At 41.3% G+C, this 13352-nt stretch overlaps 1 protein-coding gene across 2 annotated transcripts in view; it reads left to right on the forward strand.

Moving 5' to 3' along the window:
* LOC128706475 (patched domain-containing protein 3-like) overlaps nt 1-13352 on the forward strand; it is a 65698-nt gene that overhangs the window by 8295 nt on the left and 44051 nt on the right. The gene's annotated exons all lie outside the window — the stretch shown is intronic.

Raw genomic sequence — 13352 nt, forward strand, 5'->3', positions numbered from 1 at the left:
GACGAGGTAGTAGTAGTCGTACTGGAGTCGGTCAAATACTAAGAAAGAGGAGCACTACAAGGGAGCTAGGGGCCCACAAAGGATAGAAGCAAGAACACAGAGGGGGAAAATAATAAAACAACAAATACCCAAGGCAGAAGAAAGAAAACTCAAAGGAAAAAGAGGAAAGGGGAAGAGGGAGAAGGGGAAAAACAAAGAATCAGGTTAAGTCTCGGGTGTTCTGAAGTTTGGAGCATTTTACAATGTAATGGGAAAGGAAAGCATCTACAGAGACAAAGCCAAGACTAAGATTCATACAAGGAAAGTTGTGTATAAGGGAGGATTCAACCAAACGGCGACTGTGAAAGTTAGATGTAGGATAGACAGTATTAGCAGGAGACCAGTCAGTAGGATGACTGTGATCTCTGACATAAGAAAAGAGCATTGTTGGTGTCGGCAAGCCTAGCACTACTTTTGTGCTCCCTAATTCTGTCAGAAAGAGATCGGCCAGTTTCTCCAAAGTACTGAAGAGGACAGGAGAAACAAGAAATAGAGTAGACACCAGGAGCATTTATAGAGGGAGGAGAGGTGTGAACTAGATTAGTGCAAAGAGTGTTAGTCTGGCGAAAAGTAAGTTTGATGTCTAAGGAATGGAGAGAGTTGTCGAGATTAGAAAGACTGGAAATGTAGGGAAGGCAGAGGACAGGAGAGTTCACAGGAGTAGAGAGTTTGGGAGAGAAGAAAGTCCGTTTAGCACGTGAGAAGGCAGAGTCTATGAAATGGGAAGGGTAGCCAAGACGGGAAAGTAAACTATGAAGAATGGAAATTTCTGATTCACGGAACTGAGGATCACAAATGCGGAGAGCATGGAGAAAGAGTGAGATAAGAACACTTTTCTTGGCAGAGGAAGCATGATAAGGAAAGTAGTGCATGTACATGCCACTGTGCATTGGCTTGCGGTAAACGGAAAAGGCAAAACTTGTATCTGAGTGGTGGACATGAACATCAAGATAAGGAAGCAAGGAATTAGATTCCCATTCAGCTTTAAACTTAATGGAAGGGGAAGATTATTAAGAGCATCAAGAAATGGTTGGAAGAGCAAATAATGTTTTAGCAGAGATCACCCCAGGAGGCAGCTTGGATGAAAATTCACACACACACACAAACTATTAAATCTCTGCACCAAATTTACCTTAAACCAGCAAATAGTAGCGCCTACAAGACTGAAAAATATGCTGGACCTCATCTTTACTAACAATGACAATCTGATGTCTAATATAACTGTATCAAAAACAATACACTCAGATCACAACATAATAGAGGTACTACAGACATGTATGCACAGGGCTCCTGACCAGCAAAATGTTAGCAGTCATGAAGGTCTCTTCACAAAATTCAATTTCAATAACAAAAGCATACAATAGGATCAAGTAATCCATGTCCTAAATGAAACAAGATGGGAAGATATTCTAAACAACACAGATCCGAACATCTGCATTGAAAAAATGAATTCTGTGGTTCTTGAGATCTGCTCAATACACATTCTATTAAGAAAAAGAAAGAGAAGATGTAAACTAGAAAGAGAGAAACGTTCCCTATACAGACGGAGGCGAAGAGTCACAGAGCTGCTGAGTGGGGCCAATATATCTGAAATACAAAAGGAGGCACTAGTCAATGAAACTGCAAATATCGAACTTAAGCTGAAGGAATCTTACAGGAGACAAGAATCACAGGAAGAATTAAAAGCCATAAAGGAAATTGAATTAAAAAAAAAAAATACTTCTTCTCTTTTGTAAAATCTAAGGGAAAAACAACATCCAGTATTGGGCCCCTGCTTAGGTGGGATGGGACATACACAGATGACAGCCAAGTAATGAGTGAGATACTAAAGTCCCAATATGACTCAGTGTTCAGCAAGCCACTGCCCAGACTAATGGTCGACAATCCAAATGAATTCTTTATGAACGAAACCCAAAGTTTGGTCATCTCACAAATCTCGGATATTATTCTAACTCCACAAGACTTGGAAGAAGCAATAAATGACATGCCCATGCGCTCTGCCCCAGGCCCAGAATCATGAAACTCCATGTTCATCAAGAATTGCAAGAAGCCCCTATCACGTGCCTTCAGCATTTTATGGAGAGGGAGTATGGACACAGGGGTCATCCCACACACACTAAAAACAACAGACATAGCCCCACTCCGCAATGGTGGCAGTAAAGCAATTGCAAAGAACTACAGACCGATAGCACTAACATCCCATATCATAAAAATCTTTGATTATTATTATAATCAAAAAGAAGCGCTAAGCCACAAGGGCTATACAGCACTGCATAAAAATCTTTGAGAGGGTTCTAAGAAGCAAGATAGCCAACCACCTAGATACCCATCAGTTACACAACCCAGGGCAACACGGGTTTAGAGCAGGTCGCTCCTGCCTGTCCCAGCTACTAGACCACTATGACAAGATCCTGGATGCTGTAGAGGATAAACAAAATACAGTAGTATACATAGACTTTGCAAAAGCTTTCGACAAGTGTGACCATGGTATAATAGCACACAAAATGCGTGATAAAGGAATAATGGGAAAAGTTGGTAGATGGATCTACAACTTTCTGACAAATAGAACACAAAGAGTAATAGTAATCAGAGTAAAGTCTGAGGCAGCCACGGTAAAAAGCTCTGTTCCACAAGGCACAGTACTCGCTCCCATTCTATTCCTCATCCTCATTTCTGACATAGAGAGATGTAAGCCATAGCTCTGTATCTTCCTTTGCAGATAACACCCGGATTACCATGGCAGTGACCTCCATCGAAGACGCCACGAGACTCCAAGCAGACATCAACCATATCTTCGAATGGGCCACTCAAAACAATGTGAAGTTCAACGAGGAGAAATTTCAACTACTCAGATATGAGAAACTTGAAGAAATTAAAAATGTGTAAGGGTATAGGACAAATTCTAATCATACAATAGAGCGGAACAGTAATGTGAAGGACCTGGGAGTGATAATGTCAGAGGATCTCGCCTTCAAAGATCACAACAATGCATCTACCTCATCCCCTAGGAAAATGATAGGATGGATAATGAGAACCTTCAAAACTAGGGATGCCAAGCCCATGATGATTCTCTTCAAATTGCTTTGTGCTCTCTAGGCTGGAATACTGCTGTACACATTACAGACCTGGAGAGTGTACAAAGAACTTTCACGGCACACATAAGGACGATAAGGTACCTAAACTATTGAGAACGGTTGAAGGTCCTTGATCTGTATTCCCTCGAATGCAGGCGAGAGAGATATACGATAATATACACTTGGAAGGTCCTGGATGGATTGGCACCAAACCTGCACATGAAAATCACTCCCTATGAAAGCAAAAGACTCGGCAAGAGATGCAGCATTCTCCTGATTAAAAGCAGGGGCACCACGAGTACAATGAGAGACAACACAATAAGTGTCCGGGGCCCAAGACTATTCAGTTGCCTCCTAGCATACATAAAGGGGATTACCAATAGATCCCTGGCTGTCTTCAAGAAGGCACTGGACAGGCACCTACTCAGTACCTGACCAACCGGGCTGTGGTTTGTAAGTCATCTTGTGTGCGGCCAGCAGTAACAGCCTGGTTGATCAGACCCTGATCCACCATGAGGCCTGGTCTCAGACCGGGCTGCGGGGGTGTTGACCCCTGAAACCCTCTCCAGGTAAACTCCAGGTAAAGAGGCCAAAGAGCAAAGATGTCATCTACATAGCAGAGCCAGAGTGAAGAGCGTACATCAATAGTAGGAAGAAGAGTCTCGAAGTATTCCATGTAAAGGTTAGCAAGAACAGGAGATAGAGTAGAGGCCATAGCAACACCAAATTATTATTATAATCAAAAAGAAGTGCAAAGCCACAAGGGCTATACAGCCAGCGACACCAAAGGTTTGAGAATATTATTTACCTTGGAAGGAAAAGGAATTCGAGTCCACACAAAGGCGGGTAAGATTAAGAAAGACATTAGTAGGTATAGGGAGATGAAGTAACCTTTCATTGGCCTTCTCTCTGAGAAAATTAAGGACATCAAGAGGGAAATTAGTGAAGAGGGACTCAACGTCAAGACTAAGCATCTTACAGGTCAGGAGAGAGCAAACCCGTTCAATGAAATCTTGAGAGTGATGAAGGTGGGCAGGAGAAAAAGTACCAAGAAAGGGAGTGAGGGTTTTGGCCAGCCAAGAAGCAAGAGAATAAGAGACAGAACCTCTAGAGGATATGATGGGATGCATAGGAATATCAGGTTTATGAGTTTTGGGAAGGCCATAGAAATAGGGCAGAGGGGGACAGATGACATGAAAACGTTGAACAAGGTCAATGTCAGGAGGACAGAGGTCGGAGAGAGTCCTTAGTTTCTTGTTGAAAGTTCTCTTGATGCGATCAAGAGGGTTGGAAACGAGAGAAGTGTAGGTACTTGAGTCAGAGAGCAAGACATCAGCTTTATGGAGGTAATCCTCGCGATCAAGGATAACTACCAAATTACCTTTGTCAGAAGACAGTATGACAATGTTAGTGTTAGATTTAAGAGAAGAAAGGGCAAGTTGATGGTGGCGCAGGTGGTGGTGGCTCTTAGAAAACAGGTTATCCAGAGCAGGAAGGAGAACGCCACGACAAGTGTACAAGTCAGGAAGATTACGGGAGCAAGACTGACGAAAAGAATCGAGAGAGTTAATCAGGGCAATACTATCGCGTGGGGCAGGTGAAGTGGCAAAGACCAAAACCAAGAAATTGAAGCTCATGTTGAGTGTGTGACAGAATTAGTAAAACAGTCGGTATGGGAGAATTTAGACCAAGGGCTATTTGAGATGAGACACTGAAGTTTATTCTGTAGTTTAGAAGAATGAATTTGTGAATTCAGGCGAGCAGTGTCAGAAGCAACTGTAGTGAAAAGGTTAGAGAGATCTTTGGCGTCATGACTAGTCTCTTCCAACCATTTCTTGATGCTCTTAATAATCTTCATTCGTTCGTTTAAAGCTGAATGGGAATCTAATTCCTTGCTTCATTTCCTTGATGTTCATGTCCACAGCTCAGATACAAGTGTTGCCTTTTCCGTTTACCGCAAGCCTATGCAGAGTGGCATGTACATTCACTACTTTCCTTATCATGCTTCCTCTGTCAGTTATTTATTATTATAATAAAAAAGAAGCGCTAAGCCACAAGGGCTATACAGCGCTGTTCCTCTGTCAAGAAAAGTTTTATCTCCTTTTTTCTCCTTGCTCTCCTCAGTTGTGATCCTCAGTTCCGTGAATCAGAAATTTCCACTCTTCATAGCTCATTTTCCTGTCTTGGCTACCCTTCCCATTTCATAGACTTTGATTTCTAACATGATAAACGGACTTTCTTCTCTCCCAAACTCTCTACTCCTGTGAACTCTCCTGTCCTCTGCCTTCCCTACATTTCTAGTCTTTCTAATCTCAACAACTCACTCTGTTCCTTAGACATCAAACTTACTTTTTGCCAGACGAACACTCTTTGCACTAATCTAGTTCATACCTTTCCTCCTTCTATAGATGCTCCTGGTGTCTACTCTATTCCTTGCTCCTCCTGTCCTCTTCAGTACTTTGGAGAAACTGGCCGATCTCTTTCTGACAGAATTAGGGAGCACAAAAGTAGTGTTAGGCTTGCCGACACCAACAATGCTCTTTTGTCGTGTCAGAGATCACAGTCATCCGATTGACTGGTCTGCTAATACTGTCTATCCTACATCTAACTTTCACAGTCGCCATTTGATTGAATCCTCCCTTATACACAACTTTCCTTGTATGAATCTTAGTCTTGGCTTTGTCTCTGTAGATGCTTTCCTTTCCCATTACATTGTAAAATGCTCCAAACTTCAGAACACCCAAGACTTAACCTGATTCCTCTTTTTTCCCCTTCTCCCTCTTCCCCTTTCCTCTTTTTCCTTTGGGTTTTCTTTCTTCTGCTTTGGGTATTTGTTCTTTTATTATTTCCCCCTTCTGTGTTCTTGCTTCTACTCTTTGTGGGCCCCTAGCTCCCTTGTAGTGCTCCTCTTTCTTAGTATTTGACTGGCTCCACTATTACTACTACTACCTCCACCACTACATCTCTTACTCCAATCATTGTCTGCTGGAGTGTATAAGAACATAAGAACATAAGAACGAAGGAACACTGCAGAAGGCCTACTGGCCCATGCGAGGCAGGTCCAAGTCTCCTACCGGCTTAAGCCAATACACCCAACCTAGTCAGGTCAGGTCACATTGACTTAAGGGAGGAACACGGCAACCGACCTGTTAGCACAAGCTATCAGGTCTAACTCACACCCACCCACATCTACTCATGTATTTATCCAACCTATTTTTAAAGCTACACAACGTTCTGGCCTCTATAACGGTACTTGGGAGTTTGTTCCACTCATCCACAACTCTATTACCAAACCAGTACTTTCCTATATCCTTCCTGAATCTGAATTTTTCCAACTTAAAACCATTGCTGCGAGTCCTGTCTAGGCTAGATATTTTCAGCACACTATTTACATCCCCTTTATTTATTCCTGTCTTCCATTTATACACCTCAATCATATCCCCCCTAATTCTACGTCTTTCTGAACATTGAAATGGTATAAAATACCGACAGATTGTTAGGTAAGACACATATGCAACAGTTAGGTATCTTTATTTCGAAACGCCTCGCCCACACAGCAGGCTTCCTCAGTCGAGTACAGAAAAGTTGATAGAAGCAGAAGATACTTCCTTCTCTCCTTTCGTTATTCTTGTATTCCCAGTTAATGCTAAAGGTGATGGATTTGTGATCACTTGTGACAGGCTCTTCAGCGATCTCCAGATTATTTATGAGTGTCCTTATTTGACAAGACTAGGTCGAGCAAATTATTACCCCTGGTAGGCTCTGTTACACACTGCTTCAGAAAACAGTTCTGAACCACTTCCATAAAGCCACTGGACTCCAGATTACTGGTCAAAGAAGTCCAGTCAATTTGACTAAAGTTAAAATCCCCTACTATCACTACGTTATTGTGTCTAGGAGCCCTAACAATTTCATCCCAAAGAAGTCTCCCTCTATTGTGATCCAAGCCTGGAGGTCGGTATATTACACCTAGAATTAGTTTTTCTTGACCTTCTACAAACTCAACCCAAACAGGTTCTGTTACTAGTCCATCTACTCTTATACCTGTTTTTATACAACAATATTTTCTCGTACATATAATGCAACTCCTCTCCACCTTCCCATTACATCTATCCACATGGAACAACTTAAACCCTTGAATGTTACACTCAGCAATCATATCCCGACCCTTTAAATCATACCATGTTTCAGTTAATGCAATGGCATCAAAGTTCTCAGCACACGCTATCAAACATAATTCATTAATTTTGTATACTTTAGGAAAAAGAGGATAAATAAGTATACAAGGTATGATATAGCACATAATCAAAGTAGTTAGATTATGTATTGGTGGATGAAAGGTTGATGGGTAGGCTTCAGGATGTACATGTTTTTAGAGGGACAACTAGCATATCGGATTGTTATTCAGTCGTAGCTACAGTTAGAGTGAGAGGTAAATGGGACAAAAGGAAAATGGCAACAGCAAGTAAGAGAGATGTGAAAGTGTATAAACTAAGGGAGGAGGAAGTTAGGCTGAGATACATGCAACTATTGGCAGAAAGGTGGGCTAGTGCAAATATGAGTAGTGGGGGGGGGGGGTTGAAGAGGGTTGGAATAGTTCTAAAAATGCAATATTAGAATGTGGGGCAGAAGTTTGTGGTTATAGGAGGGTGGGGGAAGGAGGAATGATTGGTGGAATGGAGTAAAGGGTGTGATAAAAGAGAAAAAGGAAGCTTATGACAGGTTTTTACAAAGCAGAAGTGTTATAAGAAGAGCAGAGTATATGCAGAGTAAAAGAAAGGTGAAGAGAGTGGTGAGAGAGTGCAAAAGGAGAGCAGATGATAGAGTGGGAGAGGCACTGTCAAGAAATTTTGCAGAAAACAAGAAAAAAATTTGGAGTAAGAGATAAACAAGTTAAAAAAACCTAGGGAAAGAATGGATTTGTCAGTTAAAAACAGAGTAGGGGAATTAGTATATGGGTAGCTGGAGGTATTGGGTAGATGATGGGAATATTTTCAGGAACTTCCAAATGTCGATGAATAAAGGGAGGCGGTAATTTCATGCACTGGCCAGGGAGGTATAACATCTTTTAGGAGTGAAGAAAAGCAGGATGTGAGTGTGGGGGAGGTACGTGAGGCATTATGCAGAATGAAAGGGGGTAATGACAGAAATGTTAAAAGCAAGGGGATATATAGTGTTGGAGTGGTTGGTATTTTTGTTTAATAAATGTATGAAAGAGGGGAAGGTACCTAGGGATTGGCAGAGAGCATGCATAGTTCCTTTATATACGTAAAGAGAAGGGGGACAAAAGAGATTGTAAAAATTACAGGGGAATAAGTTAGCATATGAGAAGTTTTTACAAAGTAGAAGTGATGCAAGGAGGGAAGAGTATATGGAGAAAAAGAGAGAGGTTAAGAGAGTGGTGAAGCAATGCAAAAAGAGAGCAAATGAGAGAGTGGGTGATATGTTATCAACAAATTTTGTTGAAAATCAGAAAAAGTTTTGGAGTGAGATTAACAAGTTAAGGAAGCCTAGAGAACAAATGGATTTGACAGTTAAAAATAGGAGAGGAGAGTTATTAAATGGAGAGTTAAAGGTATTGGGAAGATGGAGGGAATATTTTGAGGAATTGTTAAATGTTGATGAAGATAGGGAAGCTGTGATTTCGTGTATAGGGCAAGGAGGAATAACATCTTGTAGGAGTGAGGAAGAGCCAGTTGTGAGTGTGGGGGAAGTTCGTGTGGCAGTAGGCAAAATGAAAGGGGGTAAGGCAGCCGGGATTGATGGGATAAAGATAGAAATGTTAAAAGCAGGTGGGGATTTAGTTTTGGAGTGGTTGGTGCAATTATTTAATAAATGTATGGAAGAGGGTAAGGTACCTAGGGATTGGCAGAGAGCATGCATAGTTCCTTTGTATAAAGGCAAAGGGGACAAAAGAGAGTGCAAAAATTATAGGGGGATAAGTCTGTTGAGTATACTTGGTAAAGTGTATGGTAGAGTTATTATTGAAAGAATTAAGAGTAAGACGGAGAATAGGATAGCAGATGAACAAGGAGGCTTTAGGAAAGGTAGGGGGTGTGTGGACCAGGTGTTTACAGTGAAACATATAAGTGAGCAGTATTTACATAAGGCTAAATTATTGTAATAAAGTTGGTAGAATTACCGACAATATGTAAAGTAAAAGGACACAAGTGCAACTAATGTGACATTTATTGTGACAACGTTTCGCTCTCCAGGAGCTTTATCAAGCCAAATTATTATCAAGCTAAATTATTATTATAATCAAAAAGAAGTGCTAAGCCACAAGGGCTATACAGCACATAAGGCTAAAGAGGTCTTTGTGGCATTTATGGATTTGGAAAAGGCGTATGACAGGGTGGATAGGGGGGCAATGTGGCAGATGTTGCAGGTGTATGGTGTAGGAGGTAGGTTACTGAAAGCAGTGAAGAGTTTTTACGAGGATAGTGAGGCTCAAGTTAGAGTATGTAGGAAAGAGGGAAATTATTTCCCAGTAAAAGTAGGCCTTAGACAAGGATGTGTGATGTCACCGTGGTTGTTTAATATATTTATAGATGGGGTTGTAAGAGAAGTAAATGCGAGGGTCTTGGCAAGAGGCGTGGAGTTAAAAGATAAAGAATCACACATAAAGTGGGAGTTGTCACAGTTGCTCTTTGCTAATGACACTGTGCTCTTGGGAGATTCTGAAGAGAAGTTGCAGAGATTGGTGGATGAATTTGGTAGGGTGTGCAAAAGAAGAAAATTAAAAGTGAACACAGGAAAGAGTAAGGTTATGAGGATAACAAAAAGATTAGGTGATGAAAGGTTGGATATCAGATTGGAGGGAGAGAGTATGGAGGAGGTGAATGTATTCAGATATTTGGGAGTGGATGTGTCAGCGGATGGGTCTATGAAAGATGAGGTGAATCATAGAATTGATGAGGGGAAAAGGGTGAGTGGTGCACTTAGGAGTCTGTGGAGAAAAAGAACTTTGTCCTTGGAGGCAAAGAGGGGAATGTATGAGAGTATAGTTTTACCAACGCTCTTATATGGGTGTGAAGCATGGGTGATGAATGTTGCAGCAAGGAGAAGGCTGGAGGCAGTGGAGATGTCATGTCTGAGGGCAATGTGTGGTGTGAATATAATGCAGAGAATTCGTAGTTTGGAAGTTAGGAGGAGGTGCGGGATTACCAAAACTGTTGTCCAGAGGGCTGAGGAAGGGTTGTTGAAGTGGTTCGGACATGTAGAGAGAATGGAGCGAAACAGAGTGACTTCAAGAGTGTATCAGTCTGTAGTGGAAGGAAGGCGGGGTAGGGGTCAGCCTAGGAAAGGTTGGAGGGAGGGGGTAAAGGAGGTTTTGTGTGCGAGGGGCTTGGACTTCCAGTAGGCATGCGTGAATGTGTTTGATAGGAGTGAATGGAGACAAATGGTTTTTAATAATTGACGTGCTGTTGGAGTGTGAGCAAAGTAACATTTATGAAGGGGCTCAGGGAAATTGGCAGGCCGGGCTTGAGTCCTGGAGATGGGAAGTACAGTGCCTGCATTCTGAAGGAGGGGTGTTAATGTTGCAGTTTTAAAAACTGTAGTGTAAAGCACCCTTCTGGCAAGACAGTGATGGAGTGAATGATGGTGAAAGTTTTTCTTTTTCGGGCCACCCTGCCTTGGTGGGACTCGGCCAGTGTGATAATAATAAAAAAATAAAAAGTTTACTGAGTATACCAGGAAAAGTGTACGGTAGGGTTATTATTGAGAGAATTAGAGGTAAGACAGAGAGTAGGATTGCAGAGGAGCAAGGAGGCTTTAGAGTGGGTAGGGAAAGTGTAGATCAAGTGTTTACATTGAAGCATATATGTGAACAGTATTTACATAAAGGTAGGGAAGTTTTCATTGCATTTATGGATTTAGAAAAACCATATGATAGAGTGCATAGGGGAGTAATGTGGCAGATGTTGCAAGTGTATGCAATAGGTAGTAAGTTACTAAATGCTGTAAAGTTTTTATGAGGATAGTGAGACTCAGGTTAGGGTGTGTAGAAGAGAGGGAGACTACTTCCCGGTAAAAGTAGGTCTTAGCCAGGTATGTGTAATGTCACCATGGTTGTTTAATATATTTATAGATGGGGTTGTAAAGGAGGTAAATGCTAGGGTGTTGGGAAGAGGGTGGGATTAAATTATGGGAAATCAAGTACAAAATGGAAGTTGACACAGTTACTTTTTGCTGATGATGCTGTGCTTACGGGAGATTCTAAAGAAAAGTTGCAAAGGTTAGTGAATGAGTTTGGGAGGGTGTGTAAAGGTAGAAAGCTGAAAGTGAACATAGATAAAGAGAATAAGGTGATGAGGGTATCAAACAATTTAAAGAAAAACTGGATATCACATTGGAGAGAGGGAGTATGGAAGAAGTAAATGTTTTCTGATATTTGGGAGTTGACGTGTCAGCGGATGGGTTTATGAAGGATGAGGTTAACCACAGAATTGAAGAGTGAAAAAAGGTGAGTAGTGCATTGAGGCATATGTGGAGACAAAAAACATTATCTATGGAGGCAAAAAAGGGAATGTATGAAAGTATAGTGGTACCAACACTCTTATATGGGTGTGAAGCTTGGGTTGTAAATGCTGCAGGGAGGAGGCAGTTGGAGGCAGTGGAGATGTCCTGTCTAAGGGCAATATGTGGTGTAAATATTAGGCAGAGAATTCGAAGTGTGGAAATTAGGTGTGGAGTTAATAAAAGTATTAGTCAGAGGGCTGAAGAGGGGTTGTTGATGTGGTTTGGTCATTTAGAGAGAATGGATCAAAGTACATGTATAATGATATGGAGAGTGTATAAATCTGTAGGGGAAGGAAAGCATGGTAGGGATCATCCTCAAAAAGGTTAGAGGGAGTGGGTAAAGGAGGTTTTGTGGACAAGGGGCTTGGACTTCCAGCAAGCGTGCATAAGCATGTTAGATAGGAGTGAATGGTTTTTGGGACTTAACGAGCTGTTGGAGTGTGAGCAGGGTAATATTTAGTGAAGGGACTCTGGGAAACCAATTATTTTTATATAGACGGACTTGAGTACTGGAAATGGGAAGTACAGTGGACCCCCGCCTTACGAACGCATCGCGTTATGTTAAATCTGCCATATGAAGCATTTGAATGCAAAAAATTTTGCATCGCCTCACGATAAAAAACTCGCCTTACATGATTCGCCCGGGACACATCCCACGCGTGGCCTCAGTGCCAGTGTTTACAAGCCAGCCAGTGCAGTCGCATCTATGCATACATTCGGTACATTTCACATTATCCAGGTGTTTTTAGTGCTTGTAACTGCAAAATAAGTCACCATGGACCCCATGAAAGCTTCTAGTGCCATTCCTGTTGTAAAAAGGGTGAAAATTAGTATGGAATTGAAAAAAAAGATTAACCCTTTCAGGGTTGGTGCCATACTAGTACGGCTTGCACACCAGGGTTGGTGCCATACTAGTACACATAAATTCTAGCGCCTTCAAATCTAGCGAGAGAAAGCTGGTAGGCCTACGTATGAAAGAATGGGTCTATGTGGTCAGTGTGCACAGTATAAAAAAATCCTGCAGGAGACAGTGCATAATGAGAGAAAAAACTCCAACCGTGTTTTTGGTTTAAAACAGCGACTTTGCAGTGTATTTTCATATGCTATTTATGGTTGTATTCTAGTTTTCCTGGTCTCATTTTATAGAATGGAAGACATATTATGGAAATTGATATGATTTTGATTGGTTTCACAATGAAAAGTACCTTGAAATTGAGCTCAAAGTAGCAGAAATGTTCGATTTCTGCCAAAGTTCAAAGGTAAACAAATCATTCCACGCGTCCAATATACGTCAACTGGTGAGTCTAATATTCTTTCACAAGTGTGCTGATATTATTTATACCATTTCTACACGAATGCAGTAGTCTGCACAACAGAAATATTCTATTTTTTGTGAGAATAAAAATTCAAAGTGGAATGCAAAAGAAATGCAACAGAGGCCTGGGGACATGACTAATGGACAGAGGAAATGTTATTTTAGTACCAGGAATGTCTGTCTTGTTTACTCTGGACCCTATTTGGAAATTGGCATCTTTTGAAATTTGTGTGAAATTGGGAAAATTGCCAATTTCTGACCATGTTATTAGTTACTTGAAATTGGTAAATGGGTAGTTTCTTGTACTCATTCGATAGAAAAAATGGAGTTCTAGCGAAATAGGTATGAATTTTGTCGACTGGTACATTGGAATTGGCTGAGAATAGGGCTCAAAGTGGGCG

The sequence above is a fragment of the Cherax quadricarinatus genome, chromosome 4, assembly GCF_038502225.1.
Source record: "Cherax quadricarinatus isolate ZL_2023a chromosome 4, ASM3850222v1, whole genome shotgun sequence".
NCBI classification, from domain to species: Eukaryota; Metazoa; Arthropoda; class Malacostraca; order Decapoda; family Parastacidae; genus Cherax; species Cherax quadricarinatus.